The 23,632-nt window shown below is 42.9% G+C and overlaps 1 protein-coding gene across 44 annotated transcripts in view; it reads left to right on the top strand.

Annotated features, from left to right (window-relative positions):
- Positions 1-10,790: 10,790 nt before the first annotated feature.
- LOC118370752 (membrane-associated guanylate kinase, WW and PDZ domain-containing protein 2-like) overlaps positions 10,791-23,632 on the top strand; it is a 168,557-nt gene continuing 155,715 nt past the window's right edge. For all 44 annotated transcript variants that reach the window (XM_052460563.1, XM_052460555.1, XM_052460541.1 and 41 more), the window contains exon 1: positions 10,791-11,077. The gene's annotated coding sequence lies outside the window, so the exon portion shown is untranslated. The remainder of the gene's footprint in view (positions 11,078-23,632) is intronic.

The raw sequence follows: 23,632 nt of genomic DNA, 5'->3' as shown, positions 1-23,632 counted from the left end.
GAAGAGCACTTTTTGCCAGTCCTGTCTGGTCCAGCGATGGTGGGTTTGTGCACGTAAGCGGTGGTGTTGCCGGTGATGTCTGGTGAGGACCTGCCTTACAACAGGCCTACAAGCCCTCAGTCCAGCCCCTCTCAGCCTAATGTGGACAGTCTGAGCACTGATGGAGGGATTGTGTGTTCCTGGTGTAACTCGGGCATGTTAATTAACTGTTTATGGTTCATTGAACAAGCATGGGAAACGGTGTTTAACCTCTCTGGTACCAGTGGGACGGTAGCATCCCTCGACAACAGCCAGTGAAATTGCAGGGTGCCAAATTCAAAACAACAGAAATATCATAATTAAAATTCCTCAAACATAATTTTAAAGAAACTTCTTGTAAATCCAACCACGGTTTCCGATTTCAAAAAGGCTTTACAGCGAAAGCACACCATGCTTTTGTTTGCGCCTAGTCACAGAATCCCATACAGCCATTTTCCAGCCAAGGCGAGGGCTCACAAAAGTCAGAAATGGTGATTTAGATTAATCACTCACTTTTGATCTTCATCAGATGACTTCATATTACACAATAAATGTGTGTTTTGTTAATATTTGTTCATCTTTATGTCCAAAAACCTCAGTTGAAATTGTCTCAAACAAACATCCAGTGAAATTTCAGAGAGCCACGTCAAATTACAGAAATACTCATCGTAAACATTGATGAAAAATACAAGTTTTATACATAGGATTAAAGATAAACGTCTTCTTAATCTAGCCGCTGTGTCAGATTTCAAAAAGGCTTTACGGTGAAAGCACACCATGCGATTATATTAGGTCAGTGCCTAGCCACAGATAACATACAGCCATTTTCCAACCAAGGAAAATCAGAAATAGCGTTGAAATTAATCACTTACCTTCTTCATCTGGTGGCACTCCCAGGTCTCCATGTTAGACAATAAATGTTTGTTTTGTTTGATAATGTCCCTCTATGTCCAAAAACCTCAGTTTTGTTGGTGCGTTTAGTTCAGTAATCCAAAGGCACAAAGCGCGCTCTCAACATCCAGACGAAAAGTCAAAAAAGTACAATAAAAGTTTGTAGAAACATCTCAAACGATGTTTAAAATCAATCCTCAGGTTGTTTTTGTCATAAATAATCAATATTTCAACCGGACAAAATCTACGTCAATAGAAAAGGATAAACAAATGCGCGCTCCCGATCTCACACACTGGACTTATGTCTGGAAATTTCCACTGTCCACTCATTGAAAGTGCTGTATCTCCCTCATTTTTCAAAGACTGGCCACATGTAGAAGAAGCCATAGAGATCGTGAACTGGGTCCTAAGTCTTTGTATGGTAGATAGGCTTTCAATGGAAAAACAGCCTTTCAATAATAATAGTACTTCCTATACCATAACGCAACGTTAACTATTCATGAAAATCGCAAATGAAATGAAATAAATATATTGGCTCACAAGCTTAGGATTTTGTTAACAACACTGTCATCTCAGATTTTCAAAAAATGCTTTTCAACCATAGCTACACAAGCATTTGTGTAAGAGTATTGATAGCTGGCATAGCATTCAGCAGGCAACATTTTCACAAAAACAAGAAAAGCATTCAAATAAAATCATTTACCTTTGAAGAACTTCAGATGTTTTCAATGAGGAGACTCTCAGTTAGATGGCAAATATTCAGTTTTTCCAAAAATATTATTTGTGTAGGAGAAATCGCTCCGTTTTGTTCATCACGTTTGGCTAAGAAAAAAAAACGAAAATTCAGTCATTACAACGGCATACTTTTTTCCAAATTAACTCCATAATATCGACAGAAACATGGCAAACGTTGTTTAGAATCAATCCTCAAGGTGTTTTTCACATATCTATTCGATGATAAATCACTCGTTGCAGTTTGGTTTCTCCTCTGAACAAAATGGAAAAATGCACGCACCTGGAGATTACGCAATAGTTTCGACGGAGGACACCGAGCGGACACCTGGTAAATGTAGTCTCTTATGGTCAATTTTCCAATGATATGCCTACAAATACATCACAATGCTGCAGACACCTTGGGGAAACGACAGAAAGTGTAGGCTCATTCCTTGCGCAATCACAGCCATATAAGGAGACATTGGAACACAGCGCATTCAAAATCTGTCTCACTTCCTGTATGAAATTTCATTTTGGTTTCGCCTGTAGCATTAGTTCTGTGGCACTCACAGACCAATATCTTTGCAGTTTTGGGAACGTCAGTGTTTTCTTTCCAAAGCTGTCAATTATATGCATAGTCGAGCATCTTTTCGTGACAAAATATCTTGTTTAAAACGGGAACGTTTTTCATCCAAAAATGAAATACTGCCCCCAGAAGTTCAAGAGGTTAACAGTTTTGGAATCTTTTTTTGTGTTTTCTCTCCAAATCTACCAATTATATGTATATCATAGCTTCTGGGACTGAGTAGCAGGCAGTTTAATTTGGGCACAATTTTCATCCAAAATTCAGAATGCTGCCCCCTACCCTAGTGAAGTTAAACCCTTTACAATGAAGATCTGTGAAGTTATTGGATTTTGTTTTTATTGGATTTATTGGGTCCTGAAAAAGGGACGTTTCTTTCTTTGCTGAGTTTATTTGCCAGATCTTCAATTTAAGCCTAGAAGACTGAGTGTGCACTTGGGCCTGGAGGGCCTGAGGGCACAGGTCATTCCGAAGGTCATTCCGCTGCTCAAGAATAGCAAAGCACCCTGTTTTTAATGGTTCAAACAGCTGACCAATCACCCTGTTCCCGGTGTTTAGCAAACTTTTGAAAAAATACTACAAGGAGTTTTTTCAAACGTAAAATATATCATTGATCACAACCTACTGCTGGAAAAGGTAGGTGTTATGGATTTCCATCCTCTGTCTTATCATGGATGGAGAGTTGCCTATCTAATAGAACAGTGTTTTCTTTTATGGAAGCCTCCAAATTGTATTTGTCACATGCGCCAAATACAACAGGTGGACAGAGGTTACCGTGAAATGCTTACTTACAAGCCCTTCACCAACAATGCAGTTCAAGAAAGAGTTAATAAAATAGTTACTAAATAAAGTCAAGAAATCAAATCAATCAAAAATAACACAAGAAATGTACATAACAATTACGAGGCTATATACAGGGGTATTGGGACCGAGTCTATGTGCAAGGTTACAGATTAGGCAATGTAATTTGTAAAGTGACTGCATAGATAATAAACAGCGAATAGCAGCAGTGTAAAAACAAAGTGGGGGGGTGGGGTGCATTGTTTTCTGTTTTTACTAATGACCTTCCACTGACCTTGAATAAAGCCTGTGTCTATGTACGATGACTACTCAACAGTATACACATCAGCTACAACAGTAAAATAAATAAATATTAATAATAATAATAAATATAATAATATATGCCATTTAGCAGACGCTTTTATCCAAAGCGACTTACAGTCATGTGTGCATACATTCTACGTATGGGTGGTCCCGGGGATCGAACCCACTACCCTGGCGTTACAAGCGCCATGCTCTACCAACTGAGCTACAGAAGGACCACAACTGACACCTTTAACAGAGAGCTAGAGTCAGTTTTAAAATGTGTCACTAGCAATAGCGTCGTGACTTTACATTCAATAATCTGATTACTGTTATTTATTTCATCAACTATGCTTAATTGTTACCCGATTTTAAATTAATCATGTAACGATTAACTCATTAGGATTTGGGGCACCAAGAGAGCGGTTGTTTTAGAGTTTAATTCGGGAGACAGGAAAAGACCTTTTAAAGAGTTACCAACACATCCACAAAACAATCATTATCTCTTATCAGTCGTAAACTCATGCATCTGCAAAAGCCCAGCCTTAATCATGATTCAGTACTACACAAATTGGTTTATTTATTTATTAACTTTAGGGACCTGTTTCTCGTGTTAACGGACCGACAATGTATGGCGGCTTGTTACACAGAGAATGAAGAGGCGAGAGAGAAAAGGGGACACTTATCTTTGATACATTTTAGAACTATTCTCACAGTAATCATTTACTTTGCATATGAACTGCCGCCCATTTTGGAGTAAAAAAATCATGAATGTATTTACATGTGAATGCCTTCTCTGTCGGAACTAGCCCTCAGGAAGGGTGATGGGTTGGCCTTTCAGCGGCACGCTGGGCTCAGATTGTCAGAAAGGGTCCGGACCCATCTCTTCTACTGTTGTTCACTCTGGAAGATGCTCCTGGGAAGATAGCTCTAGCCATGTCGATGGTTCCCTCAGGGTGATGAGAGTAGTGTACTAAGGTGATCTGAGAAGAGTAGTAAAGCAGGATTTGAAGAGCAGTAGGATGGTCCCACCTTAGATTCTCTTTTTTTAGATATTCGGCTCAAAACGGCTAATCCGTCATACCAGTGATTGTCCGAGAGGAGTTTTCTCCTGTCTCCACCTCGTGTTGATAGTCAGTTTGCACCCCGTTACACGTGCAGTTGCAGCCTGGCGATGTTTTGGTCTAGTCTGGGAGGTACGTTTATTTCCTTCACCTCGTCTTGAGGTTCAAAGTTTCAACATAGCTCCATGCTTTTCTGGTCTAATGTTAATTTCTGTTACCAACCCTTTTTTGCACTCTGGCCGAAGGGACGTTTCCGTCAGTCTGACATCACTCAGCGTGGCTTCTTACTATGCACAGTTTATAGGAGAGAGATACTCTTATACCTCCTAAAATCACATTCCCATCTTATCAAAAATACGTTAATTTTTCATATTTCATAGACAACGTTGAGGATGGAAACTTGACAGATAAAGGGGACTTATTTTCCAAGTTACAGTATTTCCTTTAACTTCTTTAATGACATCGCAAAATAAAAACCAATATGACAGTTTTCTATAGATCATTTCTGATCAGTCCCTACGTTATGTTAGAAATATTGTTCCAATATTCGCTTTAGAATGTGTTAGTTTCAGAGGGAAGACTCTGTTAACAAAAATATTATTTTGGTTAATGCTGGTGGGGAAAACCCTATAACCCCTCTCCTTTAATTTACGACAGGGTGTGAGCTGTGGAACCGGCAGTAGTTCCCTCCACTCTTCAGTGGGTGAGAGAGGGTCTGGTTATTGTTATCCATTGCCGAGCTGATCTGACCCATTCAGATCCTCACAGGACAGTCACGACAATAGGCTGGTGCTAAATAGCTCAAACTAAAAACATCTTATTTTGGACAAATCAAACCTAAACCTCATCTACATCTATTATTGAATAATGTGGCCATTGAGCAAGTTGGGGAGACTAAACTGCTGGGTGTAACCCTAGATAGCAAGCTGTCATGGTCAAAATGTATGGACTCAATGGTTGCTCTGCTTTCTTGACATCTGGATCAACCAGACAGGTCCCATAGGCCCTAGTTTTGTTGCACCTATACTACTGTCCAGATGTGTGGTCAGGTGTGGCAAAGGACATATGCGATGTGAAGTTGGTCCAGAACAGAGCAGCACGTATTGCACTTAGATGTACACGAAGGGCAAATGTCAACATGCATGTCAATCTCTCCTGGCTCAAAGTTGAGGAGACACTGACTGCATCACTATTGGCCTTTGCAAGTTGTTGAAGGTACCGAACTGTCCTTTCAAGCTGTTTGCACACCATTCAGACACTCGGGTTCCAGACAAGAGATGCAACCAGAGGACTTTTTACAGTACCCAGGTCAAGAACAGAGGCTGGGAAACGCACAGTATTAAATAGTGCCATGACAACATGGAACTCTCTGCCACCCCAGGTAACTCAAGCTCGCAATAAAACCAGATTCAAAAACAGGACGGGCACTGTGTACGTTGTATTGTATTATGTAGTGATATGCTGCTGTCTCGCCTGGTTGTCTTGAGATGAATGCACTAGCTGTGTGTCACATCTGGATGGGAGCGTCTGCTAAATGGTCAATTGTAACATAAATGTAGTGCTATGTATTTTATTTGTTGTTTTGATTCCTGTTTGGACCTCAGGAAGAGTAGCAGCTGCTAATTAGTGATCCTCATAAATACTACTGCCTGAAGGCTCCTTTAAAACGGGCCTAAAGACCTTTCTCTTTAGAACGGCCTGCTGTTGATAGCTATGCTCCTTGGTGTCCTGGTCCCGTGTAGCGTCATCTGTCTTCTTTGTGTTGTTTACCCTGTCTAGTTGTTTCCATGTTCTTTCTGTTTCTTTTACAATGCACGTTGCTCTATAATGAAAAGCGCTTTACAAATGTAAATGGTTCAAAACATCCAGTACAGTAAAGGAGGATAATGGCATTGCTAATTCTAACACCTAGATTAATATTCATCCCCTATACATCATGAATAGATGGGGCCTAATGGATGCATGGAGCCAGAGAAGAACCCATCTATATTTCAGAAGATAATTGGCCATTTAGAGCCACTGGAACCTGATGCCTAATTAAAAGGAAAAATCTTCCCAAGGCAAAGCAGAAATCAGTAAGCTACTGTTACATAACACAGAGACAGTAATTATCAACCCCTCTGTCCAGCTCCCACGTCTATTTTAATGTCTGGAGCAATTTACTTTCATTATTCATGGCATTGCATGATTGTTTACGGGCCTCTCTGGTGATGTTTCTGGAAGAGTTGTCTGTCAACCTGGTGTCAGAGCATTTCATATTATTATGTACGTAAATCTGAGACACCGCTTTTAGTAAGATGTTTCATATGGTATGTATTAATTTGTGGATGCCCCTCCATTTCGTATGATATGAATTACAATTCATATGATACGTTACAAAATTTGCAAAAGGTACAATATGTTATGACTTTGAAAATGTATGATATGTAAAAAATTGGTTGTGGTTAACGTTAACTAGGTGGCTAATGTTAGCTAGTCTAGGGGTTAGGGTTAAGGATGGGAGTTAGGATAAAGGGTTAAGGGAAGGGTTACCGAACATGATAAGTAACTAAAAGGTTGTAAGTTGAAAAGTTGCTAAAATACTGAAGTTATCTGTGATGATTTGAACACACAACATTTGGTTTGCTAGACATTCACATTATGCATCCAACCAACTACCTTCCTTTTGTTTTTGCCTTCACTTTTTAGTGTAAGATGTTTAGGGAGGGGGTGCTGCTAAGCTGAAATATGGAATTGTTTTAAGACTGGATAATTTAGCAAATTTTACTTATTTGCTAAAATATTGATTTTGGGCATTACTAAAGCCCATAGAAACACATTGAATAACATTCATAAATTGCAAAAAGGAGAGTAAAATGTTTTATCATAGGACACAAGGTTACGTGTCTGTCCCTGAAATCTCAGGAAATATATACAGTATGTATGTATGTATTGTATGTATGTATGTATGTGTTTGTATATATACAGTGGGGCAAAAACGTATTTAGTCAGCCACCAATTGTGCAAGTTCTCCCACTTAAAAAGATGAGAGGCCTGTAATTTTCATTATATGTACACTTCAACTATGACAGACAAAATGAGTGGGAAAAAAATCCAGAAAATCACATTGTAGGATTTTTAATGAATTTATTTGATAAAAGACCAAGTCCATATTATGGCAAGAACAGTTCAAATATTCAAAGAAATGACAGTCCATTACTATTAAGACATGAAGGTCCGTGAACTTCGAAAGTTTATTCAAGTGTATTTGCAAAAACCATCAAGCACTATGATGAAACTGGCTCTCATGAGGACCACCACAGAAATGGAAGAGCCAGAGTTTCCTCTGCTGCAGAGGATAAGTTCATTAGAGTTACCAGCCTCAGAAATTGCAGCCCAAATAAATGCTTCACAGAGTTCAAGTAAGACTCATCTCAACATCAACTGTTCAGAGGAGACTGTGTGAATCAGGCCTTCATGGTCGAATTGCTGCAAGGAAACCACGACTGAAGGACACCAATAAGAAGAACAGACTTGCTTGGGCCAAGAGACACGAGCAATGGGCATTAGACCGGTGGAAATCTGTCCCTTGGTCTGGAGTCCAAATGTGAGATGTACTACCGTTCTAAAACTTTTGACCGGTATTTAACCCCTTTTTTGGTTAGGTACCATACTAGCTTCATACTTCCATTTATTTTTGAAACGGTACCAGTTACATTCAGACGAGTCCTGTGACACTTATGGAGGTCGTTGAGCACCTCACGAGAACCTCCATAGAGTGGTCAAAATAGTTTGTAGGTCAAACCATTTAGACGCTACAGACATTTACATGAGAAGACTGACTGGTTGCATTACTGCCTGGTATGGCAACTGCTCGGCATCTGACCGGAAGGTGCTACAGAGGGTAGTGCGTACAGCCCAGTACATCACTGGGGCCACGCTTCCTGACATCCAGGACCTCTATACCAGGTGGTGTCAGAGAAAGGCCCAACAAATTGTCAAAGACTCCAGTCACCCAAGTCATAGACTGTTCTCTCTGCTTCCGCATGGCAAGCAGTACTGGAGCACCAAGTCTAGGAACAATAGGCTTCTTACAGCTTCTACCCCCAAGCCATAAGACTGCTGAACAACTAAACTCATCAAATGGCCACCCAGACTATTTACCCAGACTATTTACATAGTCACTTTACAAATTACCTCGATTAACCTGTACCCCCGCACATTGACTTGGTACCGGTACCCATTGTGTATATTGCATCATAATTGTTACGTAATCAATGTTGATTTTTACTTTAGTTTATATAGTAAATATTTGTATTAACTCTTTCTTGAACTTTTTTGAACTGCATTGTTGGTTAAGGGTGTGTAAGTAAGCATTTCACAGTAAGGTCTACTACACCTGTTGTATTCGGCGCATGTGACAACATTTTCAGGATGTCTGGAAAAACCCAGCTCTTTCACCGCAGATACAGAAGTGCGTTACTGGAAGATGAGGTGGATTGAGACGCATGCAATGCAAAACAACTGATATCTCTAGCTTCAACTGACTGATTTGATGGGGATTTTTTTTGTTATGTAACTTAGATTGATGCAGCAGTGTGTTAGTCGACTCTAGAGGGTTGCAAACGTCTGTCTTATGTAACCATGCCAAACGTAACATATCATACTAATGTGAGTGACCCAGATTTACATTTACTATGGTACGTCTAGGCTATGAGACCAGGCTGTGTCTGTAGAACTGAGCAGAGGTCTGAGGGAGTGAAAGGGAGAGATGACTGGGGTGTTACTGTAAACCATTCACTGAGTGCTCAGGGTGTCTAGCACTTAGGCTGCTGCTAATGGTGGGTTTGGGTCCTTTCCAAGGTAAAACTACAGTAATCATACTGTTCTGAGTCTGATAATGAGGTGCAAGGGTTGCTAAGTATTTAGCCTGAAATCAGGGTTTGAAATGTTTTTTTTTTTTTTTACCTTTATTTTACTAGGCAAGTCAGTTAAGAACAAATTCTTATTTACAATGACAGCCTAGGAACAGTGGGTTAACTGCCTGTTCAGGGGCAGAACGACAGATTTGTACCTTGTCAGCTCGGGGATTTGAACTTGCAACCTTCCGGTTACTAGTCCAACACTCTAACCACTCTACCCTGCCGCCCCTAGATTGGAACTTTCACACTTGTTGTTCTACAGTATAGTTTTACAATTTTAGACAGGCTTGAACAATGGCTGTGGACTCGACAGCAGACCACCTGACTCATAGGCTATAGCACCCCCTGGAGCCAGACTACTATAGCACCCCCTGGAGTAGAGAGATGTAACCTCTCACGGTATGTAATTAAAGGCACGGCTACGCTATCGTCATCAGCATGACAGCATTGATTTTTCTCACTAAAGGATTGGCCAATAAGTGCTGATGTAGCCATAACAAAGCTGCATCATTATCACTGTAGCAGTCAACCACTCCCAAGAATGAAGTGCCAATAATTATCATTCTCTTCAAAATATGTATTTTTCCATTTTATTTGTCAAGTTATTTTTATAGTTGCATTTTTATAATCTATTCAGTGGACAAGATGGATATTTCAAGAAAAAGAGTATATTTAGTTAACAATGGGATCTCGGACCCAACTGGTCTGTGAAGTAGTGTTGAATGGTTATTAACAGCTCCCGTGTCTTTTCAATCGTTCTATAATGTGCTTTGACTAATGAGCGTGGTGATTGAGACTGCACGGCCGTCTCCTCCAATCCCAACTCGCCCAACTCGCATCAGAACTGTAAACTCCTATTAAATCCCTCTCACCCTTCTGTAACCACCTTGGAATAATTGTTTTCTGTTTGCAGAGATGCTTCCTGCTATTCACAGGACCTATTCATGTGTTGACAGGAAGCCATCAAAAAATGATGAGAAGGCTGTTTTTCAGTGTGAGGGTTGAAGGAAAGGGCTTGTGTGAGATTAGATTGATAACGACTTCAAAGGATGGTTTAGATTCACCGTCCAAATAGGATTTCATTCAACTTTTGTCGTCCTGAACACAAAAATAACCTTCAAACAACATAACAGCCTTTTAGGGGGAATTGAGAAGGAGATGCTAATGCATGGTAAGGATCTACTAATGGTCCACCCTGTGGGTTTCCTAACCATTAATTAGTCTCTAGGGCTGCAGTGTGGTGAGTGGAAAGGAATCAATGCAATTAAATGGAAAGGACTAAAACGCTTGTTTTAAAAATAGCTTTAAGAAGTCAATTGAAACCAAGCCAATGTCAGACAAGCCCCCCCTCTATCTTATTGAAGCAAGTCTCATCAGAATCATATCTCATCAGAATCAAACCATGTCAACATGCAATAAACACATTCAGCCCGTTCTGCTAAACAGACCATTAGGCTACTGAAATGTGTGTACCATTCTGGCCCTAACTGGGCATGAATGAGAGGGCTAAAGGTGTGTAAGTCAGGGTTATTTCAGGGAGTTATTTAGGCCAGACAGGGCAGGGCTATTTGCTTGCAGGGTGCTCACATCGCCCTAGGCAGTTAACCCTCGTCTTGGCCAGCCAGTAGTAATCTACAGATGGCTATTTAAAGCCTCCTATCTGAGCCCACTCTGGCTCCATGGCATAGCAGCCCTCTCCATATCATAAGGACCCTGTTGCCAGTGTAAACGGCACATCAACCAAGGACGTGCATGGGAGCCAACAAACGCTGGACACCACAGCCTCTCTGTGAGAACAGGGGTGTATTTACTGGGAACCAAATGTAAGTAAAAGGGACGAAACAGAGTGGAACCTACCTTCATTCACCAATAGAGACTTGTTTTTGTTTCAACGCTTTACTACGGTTCGCTACAGTGTGCATTAATGCGTACACCTGTTTGTTACAGTATCATTTAAATTCCCCAGACGTGTTCCAGCTGAAGGTCTGAAGTGGAATTCTTCACAGGATTGTTTGTGGTGAAAAGTGGTTGAGAAAATGAACAGATGTCCTTTCACTTGATAAGGAACCGTTTCAGTGGTTGTCATGAACACCAGTCAACACTTCATGTTTACACGTCACGCTTCATGTCAGACCCCTAGAAAAAACCTTACACAGATATTTTGATTTTTTTCTAACTCTGCACGGCAAAATGGTACGCCAACTGTAGACTTGGATTTGGTTGATTGTGTGGTAGCCTACAATCCCAACCAACATAAGCTTTGCTTGCTCCAGATGGGAAGCATACTTGTCTCCCACAGACCTCCTTATCGATTACAGCTCCACAATACACACTTGTTTTCCACAAAGGGAATCATGTCTTACTGTTTGTCAATCAACATATTATATTCTGTTCACAGGATTACACGCACAGCATAATGGATCTACACAGTGTACAAACATTAGGAACACCTGCTCTTTCCATGACATAGCCTGACCAGGTGAATGCTATGATTAATGTCCTTATTGATGTCACCTGTTAAATTCACTTCAATGTGAGTAGATGAAGGGGAGGAGACAGGTTAAAGAAGGATGTTTAAGCATTGACACATGGTGTATGTGAGCCATTCAGAGGGTGAATGGGCAAGACAAAATATTAAGTGCATTTGAACAGAGTATGGTAGTAGGTGCCAGGCGCACCGGTTTGTGTCAAGAACTGCAAAGCTCCTGGGATTGTTGCGCTCAACTGTTTCCCATGTGTATCAAGAATGGTCCAGCAAGCCTCCCCAGTGGCGCAGTGGTCTAAGACACTGTATCACAATATTGTGGCATCACTACAGCCTGGGGTTTGATGCGGCGCACAATTAGCCCAGTGTTGTCCGTGTTCGGGAAGGGTTTGGCCGGAGGGGGGGTTTTACTTGGCTCATTGTGCTCTAGTGACTCCTTGTGGTGTGGTGGGCGCTTGCAGGCTGACTTCGGTCGTCAGGTGAACTGTGTTTCCTCCGACACATTGGTGTGGGTGGGTGTTAAGAAGTGTGGTTTGGCGGGTCATGTTTCGGAGGATGCATGACTCGACCTTCGCCTCTCCCGAGTTGCAGTGATGAAACAAGATCGTAATCACAAAATTGGGGAGAAAAAGGGGTTCCATTTTAAACAAATAAAAATAACAATTCCACCACCCAACTTGACACAACTGTGGGAAGCATTGGAGTCACCATGGGCCAGCATCCCTGTGCAACACTTTCAACACCTTATGTAGAGTCCAGGAACTGGCAAGTTGAGGTTGTTCTGAGGGCATAAGGGGGGTGCAATTCAATATTAGTAAGATGTTCTTAATATTTGTACTCTATATTTCATGGACTGTCTGCTTATATCTTAGCCACTAGATGGCAGTATGGGCTCTTCACTCCCTCAGCCAAGTCTATTTGAATTTCCATTTGAAAAGTCAAAGACATATCCCTTGAAATGTGCTCTGATTTGCTTTGCTTCTAACATTTCCTGTGTGCCAGTCTGAGAGAGACTGAATGTGGAAGGTGATGCTTGGGCATGTAACAGATGCCCTCCTTCACATCATCAAATATACATTTGGGGCGGCAGGTAACATAGTGGTTCGAACGTTGGACTAGTAACCGAAAGGTTGCTCGATCGAATCCCCGAGCTGACAAGGTAAAAATCTAGCGTTCTGCCCCTGACCATTGTTTCTAGGCCAGCATTGTAAATAAGTATTTGTTCTGACTTGCCTAGTTAAATAAAATAAAAATAATAATAACAAAATAAAATAAATGATATATATATATATAAATGATGAGATTACTGTACCTGTTGAGCAATAGACAAATGTTCATGGCTCATAAATACATGTATACAAACAAACAGGAAGCATTGGTTGATTATGATCCAGATTACCCAATTTATAGTTACATTCAAAATATAATGCAGAGGTAGGCTATCTGAGCCCACTCTGGCTTTCTGGCATAGCAACCCTCTTTCCATGTGATAAGGACACTGGTTGCCCGTGGAAACGGCACATCAACCAAGGATGTGCCCCCCCTTGGGAGCATGTTTTTGATTTGACACAGCTGATTCAAATAACCAACTATCAAGCTATGATTATTTTAATCAGCTGTGTAGCGATAGGGCAAAACCCAAAATGTGCACGGGGAGAGGGAAACTCTGCTCCACTGGACACCACAGCCTCTCTGTGGGAACAGGAGTGTATTCGCTTGGAACCAAATGGAAACAAACGGGGAGGGACCTACCTGAATTAGCCAAAAGAAACTAGTTCGAAACAGTTTGCTATGGTTCGTTACATAGTGCACTAATGCATGTACCCATTTGCTGCAGTATCATTTCACCACAGTAGATGTGTTCCAGCTAAAGGTCTGAAGTGGAATTCTTCATGAGGTTGTTTATTCTGGTGGAAAGTGGTTGAGAAACTGAACAGATGTCTGTTAAATAAGGAACGACATTTCAGTGGTTGTCATGTAAACCACTTTACACTTCAAGCTTACAAGAACACTTGACGGGTTATGTCAGACCCTTAGAAAAATCTGTTTATCTCTGCAAGGTAAAAATGTTATGCCAACTATAGACTCTGATTTGATGGATTGTGTGGTAGCCTACAATCCCAACCAACAGAAGCTTTGCTTGCTCCAGTGTGGATCAGAAGCACCAGTTACTTAAATTTAAGAAAGAAAAAAAAAAAGAAAACGCTCAATATTTTCAAATCAATTATTTATCAGTGGTTCTCATCTTACCTGTAGTTTCAACAAGTGACTATTGTGTCCTGTTGATCCCATCGAGTGTGAGTGTGCGTGTGCGTGTGCGTGTGCGTGCGGTCAGTCGGTGTAAACAGCCATTGATCCGTATGTGGAGTGTTGTATTTGTCTCCCACAGCCCTCCTTATCGATCTGATTACAGCTCCACAATACCCACTTGTTTCCCACAAAGGCGATCATGTCTTACTGTTTATCAATCAATCCACAACAGCATCCCATTTCTGAGAAATTGTCCTTGGTCTGTCAGACACTCATTGAAAACCCTGTCACAGGTGCAACACAGGGCTGAGAATGAGATGGACAATGTATTGTTTTAGTGTGCAGGACACATCTCAAAAAGGAATATGGATGCGTTCCAAATGGTACCCTATTCCCTGCATACTGCACTATTTTGAACCAAGACCCATGGATATACTGTAGGGTGCTATTTGGGACAGCCTGTGAGTTGTTTCAGTGCGCTGGCCACATTTTGAAAATAAATTGCATTCTGATGCAATCTGTTCTCTGCCCGCATTTTAGTAATTAGAAAATCATATTAAATGGATTAAGCAGTGGCTGGCTCTAGGCAGTGATAATATCTTATTATGGCTATGAAATGTATCTTTAATCACATGGTGATAGGCCAGTCACATGGCTGGGGCTGTACAGAGGACACAGATCAATAGGAGACGTTCTAGTCTGTTTTGGTAATGGCAGTGTGGAGATGCTGCTGAATCGATGATACACTCATCCACTGCCCCGGGGGAGTACGGGGAACGCTCAGCGTCATACCGTGTTTACAAGTGTGTGTGTGTTGTTCTTTTTACGTGTGTCACAGTGTTTACATAGGTGTGTGTAACATATGGGAACCGAGACTCTGCTCTGAGACTCCTATTATATTCTGTTCTCTGGATTACACACACAGCATAGAGCATGCATTTCATAGCCTACCTGCTTATTTCAGCCACCTTCACTCCCTCAGCCAAGTCTATTTGAATTTCCATTGACGTTTCAGAAGTTGAAAACCTAATCCCTGGAAAATGGCTCTGATTTGCTTTGCTTCTAACATTTCCAGTGTGACAGCCAGAGAGAGACTGAATGTGGAAGGTGATGCTTGGGCATCAGTCAACACCAAGTGTGCGGTTGGCCTCTTACTGAGAGGGCTTGTAATAGAGACCTTCATTCACATCATCAAATATACATGATGAGATTACCTGTTGAGCAATAGGTAAGTGTTCATGACTCAAATACAGGTAAACGAACAAACAGCAGTCATTGGTTGAATATGATCCAGGTGTCCCAACTGAAAGCCTACCTTTGCTTTATATTTGGAATGTTACAGTACAGCCTTCCTTTCTGAGTCGGTGCTCCACCCACCCTTTCAGAGAGATTTCACACCAGACCCGAGGTCCTTCAGAGGAGGAGAGAATGGATTTTCGCTTGAGTTCTCTGTTCTCGTTGGTCGTCTCTGAGAAGGAAAAGGTTAAACGCTCTGCCTGCAAAGAGCGAGCGAGAGAGAGCTGCATCTGTTGATTTAGCCAGGAGTCTGGCTGCAAGTGGCCAACGTGTTTCATGGATCAGTGGAGCGCGAGGGGAACATGCGTTGTGTTCAGTAGTGAGCACACACACACAGACAGAGAGGATAAGAGCAGTAGAGCCCACACCATGCCTGACACAAAGGGACAAGGGCAGGCTTGTTGATATCGATGTGGTTGTGTGTGTGCACTTTGTGTCTATGTGGTTGACTGTTACTTCTGTGTAATGTTTCATTTTCTAATCATCTCCCTCGGGCTGTAATGACATGGTGTTAAATATGAGCAGCTTGTGTTAACAGTATGGATTACTCCCTGAAAGCAATTTGCATAGTGTGCAGCAGTGAAACAGCCTTTGTACCTCCAAGTACACAATAAGATCCAATGGTGTCTCTCTCTCTCACTCTCGCCTCTACTCTACTCTCTTCCCCTCTATCTCGCCTCTACTCTACTCTCTTCCCCTCTATCTCGCCTCTACTCTCTCGCCTCTACTCTCTTCCCCTCTGTCTCGCCTCTACTCTACTCTCTTCCCCTCTATCTCGCCTCTACTCTACTCTCTTCCCCTCTATCTCGCCTCTACTCTCTCGCCTCTACTCTCTTCCCCTCTGTCTCGCCTCTACTCTACTCTCTTCCCCTCTATCTCGCCTCTACTCTCTCGCCTCTACTCTCTTCCCCTCTGTCTCGCCTCTACTCTACTCTCTTCCCCTCTATCTCGCCTCTACTCTACTCTCTTCCCCTCTATCTCGCCTCTACTCTACTCTCTTCCCCTCTATCTCGCCTCTACTCTACTCTCTTCCCCTCTATCTCGCCTCTACTCTCTCGCTTCTCTCTCGCCTCTGCTCTCTCGCCTCTCTCTCGCCTCTCTCTACTCTCTCGCCTCTCTCTCTCTACTCTCTAGCCTCTCTCTCTCTCTCTACTCTCTAGCCTCTCTCTCGCCTCTCTCTACTCTCTAGCCTCTCTCTCTCTACTCTCTAGCCTCTCTCTCTCTACTCTCTAGCCTCTCTCTACTCTCTCTCTCTCTACTCTCTGCTCTTCTCTTTTTGCCTCGTTCGCTCACTCTCTTCCACAGACTCAATTCTTCTCTCTGTCCCACCACCCTCTTTTCTCCTTCATCTCTCCCTCGATAGATTGGTCACTTTAGATAGAATCATCCCAGTGCACGATCCATCTCTCAACCAATCAGGTCTAGATTGACCTATCCAGCATACCGCCACATACACCTCAGCTGTACCCCTCACAGCTCCCTGACAGAGACAGCAGTGTGTGGGTCTGGGAGAGAGAGTCCTTAGAGCCTGCCAGTGTAGAACTCAGTGGAGTGAGAATCCGTTAGTTGGCAGCGGCACAGACGAGGCAGATGCAGATCTGTGATGAGAGTTCTGGAGGAAAGGCAGCAATTTAAGAGGGAGGAAGGTGGAAAGAAAATGGATGCCAGTGAAAACTCTGGCACCGTTTCGTCCTGTTGGTGTGGATTAAAATGGAGCTGCCGTGTGACTGCTGTTCTGGGGTTAGTGTATGGCTGTACTGTTAATGATCCCCTATGTCACTTCTAATCTCAACGGATTAGTGCACTGAGACTCCGACTGGCAGCCCTCTTTCTCTCCCTCTCTTTCTTTCTCTCTCTCTCTCCCACTGGAGGAAAGTCAAGGATAGAAGCAGACAGGCATCAGGAGGGGAATAAGGACTTGAATAACACATCACTATGCAAAGCCAGTAGCAAGTGGACACACACACACACACACACACACACACAACACACACACACACACACACACACACACACACACACACACACACACACACACACACACACACACACACACACACACACACACCTTTGAGACAACTCTGCCTCTCTGCACCTCATGTTGTTATGGATGCATGTCATGGACCCTGTCTATCTACCTCTGTGAGTGAGGCTACACAGGGGAGAGGCCGACAGACATCCCTGAGAGGGAGCAACCTTGACAAGGCTCTCTCTTAAATCAGACTTTGACTGAAGGCACTGTCTTTTCCCCACTACTAAGCCTCAGGGCTTTTTGGCCCAGAGATCCCCACTCCTGCACTTGAATAAAGCCATGTCACAGCTAAGGGCCTCGAACAGTCCAAACAGGGCCCTGGCTGTCAGAGTCCATGCTTAGCAAGAGACCCTGTGTTCTTTAGGATATAGTGGAGCTGACGAGAACAAGTTGAATATCCAAGGACAGGACAGCAATGTAGCGTGTTTTTCATTCTGTATAACCATTTACATGCGTGTTTTCCACACGGTTTGATCTCCTGTACTGTATCTATACTGTAGAACTTGATAAACCATACATTTCAGGTCAGTATTTCAGGTCTGTTTTTTGCATCAAGAAGATAACACACACCCTCTTATCAGCCTCTACACATTTCTTTCTCATTCTTTGAAGATCTACAGGACAAAGTATTCCAAAAACAACAAATGGGAAGCAACTGATTATTTCTTTTTCTGGATAATGAAAAGGGAAAATTGAGTCTGGAGCCTCTGACAGCAGGTCTGTAAGGATTCATCTCAATTCAGTCATCAGTAGGTACATAATGGTGAAGATTCCCTGCTAGACGAGTGGGAAGAGGAGGAGGAGAGGCTGAGCCAACGTAATCACACAGAGAGATCAATCTGACACAGCATAGAAACCAAGCAGCCTTGGTAAATAACAAACGTAGCCGCGTTGAAGCTATACATTCCGGGGCTTTCTTGTCTGGATGGAGAGAGAATTCCGCCCCGGTGAAGCACTAGCCTTGTGAAAAATAGATATTCATTTACTATGGCTCATATTGGCTCGTTCTATTGATAAATGACAGGATTGAGCAGAGAAATGTCACCCTCGGCACCTCTCCATTTTGGGGACATAGGCCGCCTGTTGCAGAGGGGACGAGTGGGGTGACTTTGCCTTGAGAGGCAACTGCAGCATGTGTGGGGCTCTCCCAATACTGAAGGCCTCTGTGACTGTTATGAATGTTTGTGCTGGACGATGTATGCGGTGGTGGGTAATTAATTAGCCCGGCGTGTGTTATCTGCACACACACAGGGACCAGGGCCCTGACACTCAAGGGGAGAGAGATCTGTCATCCCTCCCTCCCTCTCTCTCTCTCTCTCCCTCCTCCTGTGTGGGCCTGAGACATGGGGATTGTGGCTGCGAGGGGAATGCATAATCATACACACACACACACACACACACACACACACACACACACACACACACACACACACATCCTTGTGTGTGAGAGTGCCTTTGGTCCCACATTCTGCAGAGTTTACTTTCCCTCGTTTCACCTCACCTTGTCTGTACTTTTGCCTTCCGTTTCCTTCAGAAACTCCTGAGACACCAGTCACCAGTCCATGCTGTCCTCTCTTCTCTCTCGGACACAAAGTTGAGGCAATCTCTATTTTGAAGTGTGGGAGAAACCACATGACGATGATTACATTTCCAATATAAGCAGGCAGTATTTGGACTGTCCACTTTGAGGTGCTGAGGCAGAGTGGCTATATGGGGAATGGAACATCTATGACCAGGGCCCGCTACCATTATAACCTAGACAGCTGTCAGATGTGGACGTTAACAAGCAAGAACTGAGACGGAAAGATAATGGTGGAGAAAGGTCAAGAGGAGTTATTTTCGTATAGTGGGAGGGGATTCTATACGTTCTGCAAAGACAGAATACTATAAAGGCAGGACTCTGTGATTAGAGAATTTAGCTTTTTCCACCATGGAATGGCTCTGCTCTGTTACTCTGTAGTAGTCTAAACTGAATCTACAAGCTCCGGTATCTGCAAATATTTGACTCAATATTTTCCACAACAGAAGTAGTAAATGTTCTTCTTCACCATTGGCTGATCCCTCCCGATGACCCGGTTGGACATGACTCCAACAGGGTCAGCAGGAGGGATCAGTCAATGAAGTTGAAAGTCCCACCCAGTTAACTACATTGAAATGGTGGAAGCCCTCAATGGCACTGCTCATATTGTTACTGCCTTCTGGCCACTAGAGGCCTCTATTATTCTCTGTGTTACAGCCACACGCATTGTTTCATAGCTCATCTTTTATGCATGGCGATGGGCTAGTCTCGACCATCACTCTCGCCCCTTATTGTTTATGAGAGTGAAATGGCTCTGAATGAGGGCGGAGGAGGGAGAAGTTATGGCGATGGCACACTTTGCTCTAAGAGAGCTCTTAGAAGTGGACTGAAGTGGCGACAGGCACTCAGGCAGACGGCCTACAGACCAACCTCTCCTCTCCTATCTCTGTGTTTCACGTCTGTGTTTTAGAGTCACAGATCCATGTGACCTTTGCAGGCTGTGTGGGTAATATCATGACATTTTCACCCATCGAGCTGAAATTGTTAGTCTGACCTTCTGCCGGGGCTAGATCATCAGCAGCAGCCTCGTGAGGGGGTCGTTTGAAAGAACCACTTCCAATAGAAAGAGTCTGATAGCTGTAGCTCTTTTTGAGCAATTTGGAGCTGTCACTTTCACTGAGGTTAGGGATATTGATATAAAGCTCATCCATAGCAGCTGAGGTGAGAGAGACAACGTTAATCACAGATAGAAACATCAGTCCTATTCTGAAAGAGTGGACAACAACCCACAACACTCTTTCTGCTCCGCTCTTACCCCTCTTCATGGAGAAACAGAGGAGGAGGAGAGACGTGATCAATGGTAGGGATAAACTCAACAAGCTCTGAAGAGAGTGAAATAGAGAGAGAGAGAGAGAGAGAGAGAGGCACGGAAGCAGGTGGGCGAGAGGTGGCACTCAGAGGAGCCTATGAAAGGCCACTCAAGTGAGAGGCCGGTGAGGCGAGTGCACTGCTCAGAACCCCTTGACATGCTCTTAATCTCCCCGTCTCTCTCTCTCTCCCTCTCTTCCTGTCAATAGTTCAGGGGGATAAACTCAGATGATGGTGAAGTGAGTTCATCAGGGACTGAAACATAAACCGTATTTTGAGAGCATACCTCAAGACTGACAACAACCCAAAATGTTAATGCTGGTCAGATCTTATCTAAGCCTCTCTCTGATAAACACCGCTACACAATGAATAGGAGGAAGAAACAGAAGAAGAGAGATGTGAGAAATGGTGGGAACGAACACAGCAAGCTAGAGAGAGGTGAGAGAGGGAGAGACAATGTGAGAAGTGAGGCATGAACTCAGGTGGGAGAGAGGTGGTACTTAGAGAGGGGGCCATGAAACTCCACTCAAGTATGAAGCAGCCAGTTGAGTGCTCAGGACCCCATACCCTGCATACCCCATCCCCCTCTCCCTCACGCTCTCTTTATCCTTATGAAATGCCAGTTACGGCCTGTCTGAGTGCTGTTCGTCTGGAGCTGGAGCTAACACATACTCACTGGCTCGACTGGACTCACCTGCAAAGTGCTGCTGTTCTCCACGTTAAAACACTCTCCTAACATGTCTGGCTTTGGGACAGTCGACACACCACAGCATAATGCTTGTGTGACAAATAATGAAAAATAACAGAGAATTCAGGGGCTGTGACAGATTCATGATTGTAAGGTTACACTGATGGTGGTGAAAGCAGTCTGTCGCTTAGACACTGCCCTCCGCAGGTTGGGAAGACTCACTGCAGCTGGGGTCACCAGCATCATACACACCATCATCTTTTCAACAAGGCCCCTTGGCAGTATGACTTATGTGTGGATTACAAGATGACAGGGAACTTGCATGGCCAGTTGAATGCATTGGAACACTCATCTTGATATTGGATGTCCTGTGTTTTGTACTACCCTGCTGCAGCAGCCAGACTCTATCATCTGGATTTACAACAAGTGTCGTACACATTTACAGCTTGCTAGCATTTAGAGTAACTTCCCAGCCTCATCTTCCCTTTGATCCCAGAGTAATGTGTACTGAACCATCACATCCAGACGGATATGGTTACAAAAAACCAGAGGATTCTTAATTGAAAATGGATACCACATAGCTCGACACTTAATTCTGGCTTCTTTTATACAACACATAGAGAGAGGACTTCAGAACCCATTTCGACAACAATTTGAGAGCTCTTTATTTTGGCAGCATTCCTAGTTATTGGTATTGGTATTCATTGGTATTCCTGCTCTGCAGTTGTTGTTGACTGAAGAGAAAACCATTTCCCCACAGAGTGCCTGCCTCTCCTGTATTCTTGCAAACAAACAGTGGGGGGGCTCTCCCTATTACCTCAAGCCACTGCTTTGTTACATATACATAAATTCTCTTCGTAGTCAAATGAGGGAGGTCTCTTGGAAGCCTCTGCTGTTCAGAGCTGGGTTCAAATAGTATTTGAAATCATTTCAAAAACATAAGCTCTCGTTGATTGAACTTGCCTGGCGAAATGGGACCAGGAAAAATGGTCTCATAAGTGTTAGCCACGCCCATCTGGCGCTCCACGCAGGCTTAAGCACATGCTCAAAGTATTTGGAGCATTTCAAACAGTATTTGAACCCAGGTCTGCTGCTTTTTGCCACCAATTCCATGTCCATCTCCTCATTACTCTGTGTGTTGATTAGTGTTTACCTCTTTGTTAACGTTATCACAGTGTGTTATTAATGATAGATTGTAGGGTTTGTCGGAAGCTATTTCAATTATCCAGTGTGTTTGCTTTTCAACGTGTCTCCGGCAATTTAATAGTTAGTTTATGATTTAAGATGCCTGCAAACTGGATGATGAAGAAATATCAGAATGAGCTATGTATATGTACACTGAGTGTACAAAACATGCTCTTGCCATGATAGACTGACCAGATGAATCAAATCAAATCAAATTGGAGTCATTAAAAATAATTTTTCAACCACTGCAAATTTCTTGTTAACAAACTATAGTTTTGGGAAGTTGGTTAGGACATCTACTTTGTGCATGACACAAGTCATTTTTCCAACAATTGTTTACAGACCGATTATTTCACTTAATCACAATTCCAGTGAGTCAGAAATGTACATACACTAAGTTGACTGAGCCTTTAAACAGCTTGGACAATTCCAGAAAATTATGTCATGGCTTTAGAAGCTTCTGATAGGCTAATTGACATAATTCGAGTCAATTGGAGGTGTACCTGTGAGTGTATTTCAAGGCCTACCCTTCAAACTCAGTGCCTCTTTGCTTGACATCATGGGAAAATCAAAAGAAATCAGCCAAGACCTCAAAAAAAATGTGTAGACCTCCTCCACAAGTCTGGTTAATCCTTGGGAGCAATTTCCAAACGCCTTAAAGTACCACGTTCATCTGTAAAACAATAGTATGCAAGTATAAACACCATGGGACCACGCAGCCGTCATACCGCTCAGGAAGGAGACGCGTTCTGTCTCCTAGAGATTAACGTACTTTGGTGGGAAAAGTGCAAATCAATCCCAGAACAACAGCAAAGGACATTGTGAAGATGCTGGAGGAAACAGGTACAAAAGTATCAATATCTACAGTAAAACAAGTCCTATATTGACATAACTTGAAAGGCCGCTCAGCAAGGAGGAAGCCACTGCTCCAAAACTGCCATAAAAAAAGCCAGACTATGGTTTGCAACTGCACATGAGGACAAAGATTGTACTTTTCTGGTTTGATGAAACAAAAATAGAACTGTGTGGCCATAATGACCATCGTTATGTTTGGAGGAAAAAGGGGGAGGCTTGCAAGCCGAAGAACCCCATCCCAACCGTGAAGGATGGGGGTGGCAGCATCATGTTGTGGGGGTGGCAGCATCATGTTGTGGGGGTGCTTTGCTGCAGGAGGGACTGGTGCACTTCACAAAATGGATCATGAGGTAGGACAATTATGTGGATATATTGAAGCAACCACTCAAGATATCAGTCAGGAAGTTAAAGCTTGGTCGCAAATGGGTCTTCCAAATGGACAATAATCCCAAACATACTTCCAAAGTTGTGGCAACATGGCTTAAGGACAACAAAGTCAAGGTATTGGAGTGGCCATCACAAAGCCCTGACCTCAATCCTATAGAAAATGTGTGGGCAGTACTGAAAAAGCGTGTGTGAGCAAGGAGGCCTACAAACCTGATTCAGTTACACCATCTCTGTCAGGAGGAATGGGCCAAAATTCACCCAACTTATTGTGGGAAGCCTGTGGAAGGCTATCCAAAACGTTTGACCCAAGTTA

The sequence above is a fragment of the Oncorhynchus keta genome, chromosome 13 (assembly GCF_023373465.1).
Source record: "Oncorhynchus keta strain PuntledgeMale-10-30-2019 chromosome 13, Oket_V2, whole genome shotgun sequence".
Lineage (NCBI taxonomy): Eukaryota > Metazoa > Chordata > Actinopteri > Salmoniformes > Salmonidae > Oncorhynchus > Oncorhynchus keta.
The sequence above is the reverse complement of the archived record's forward strand: the minus strand, read 5'-3'. Positions and strand labels throughout refer to the sequence as shown.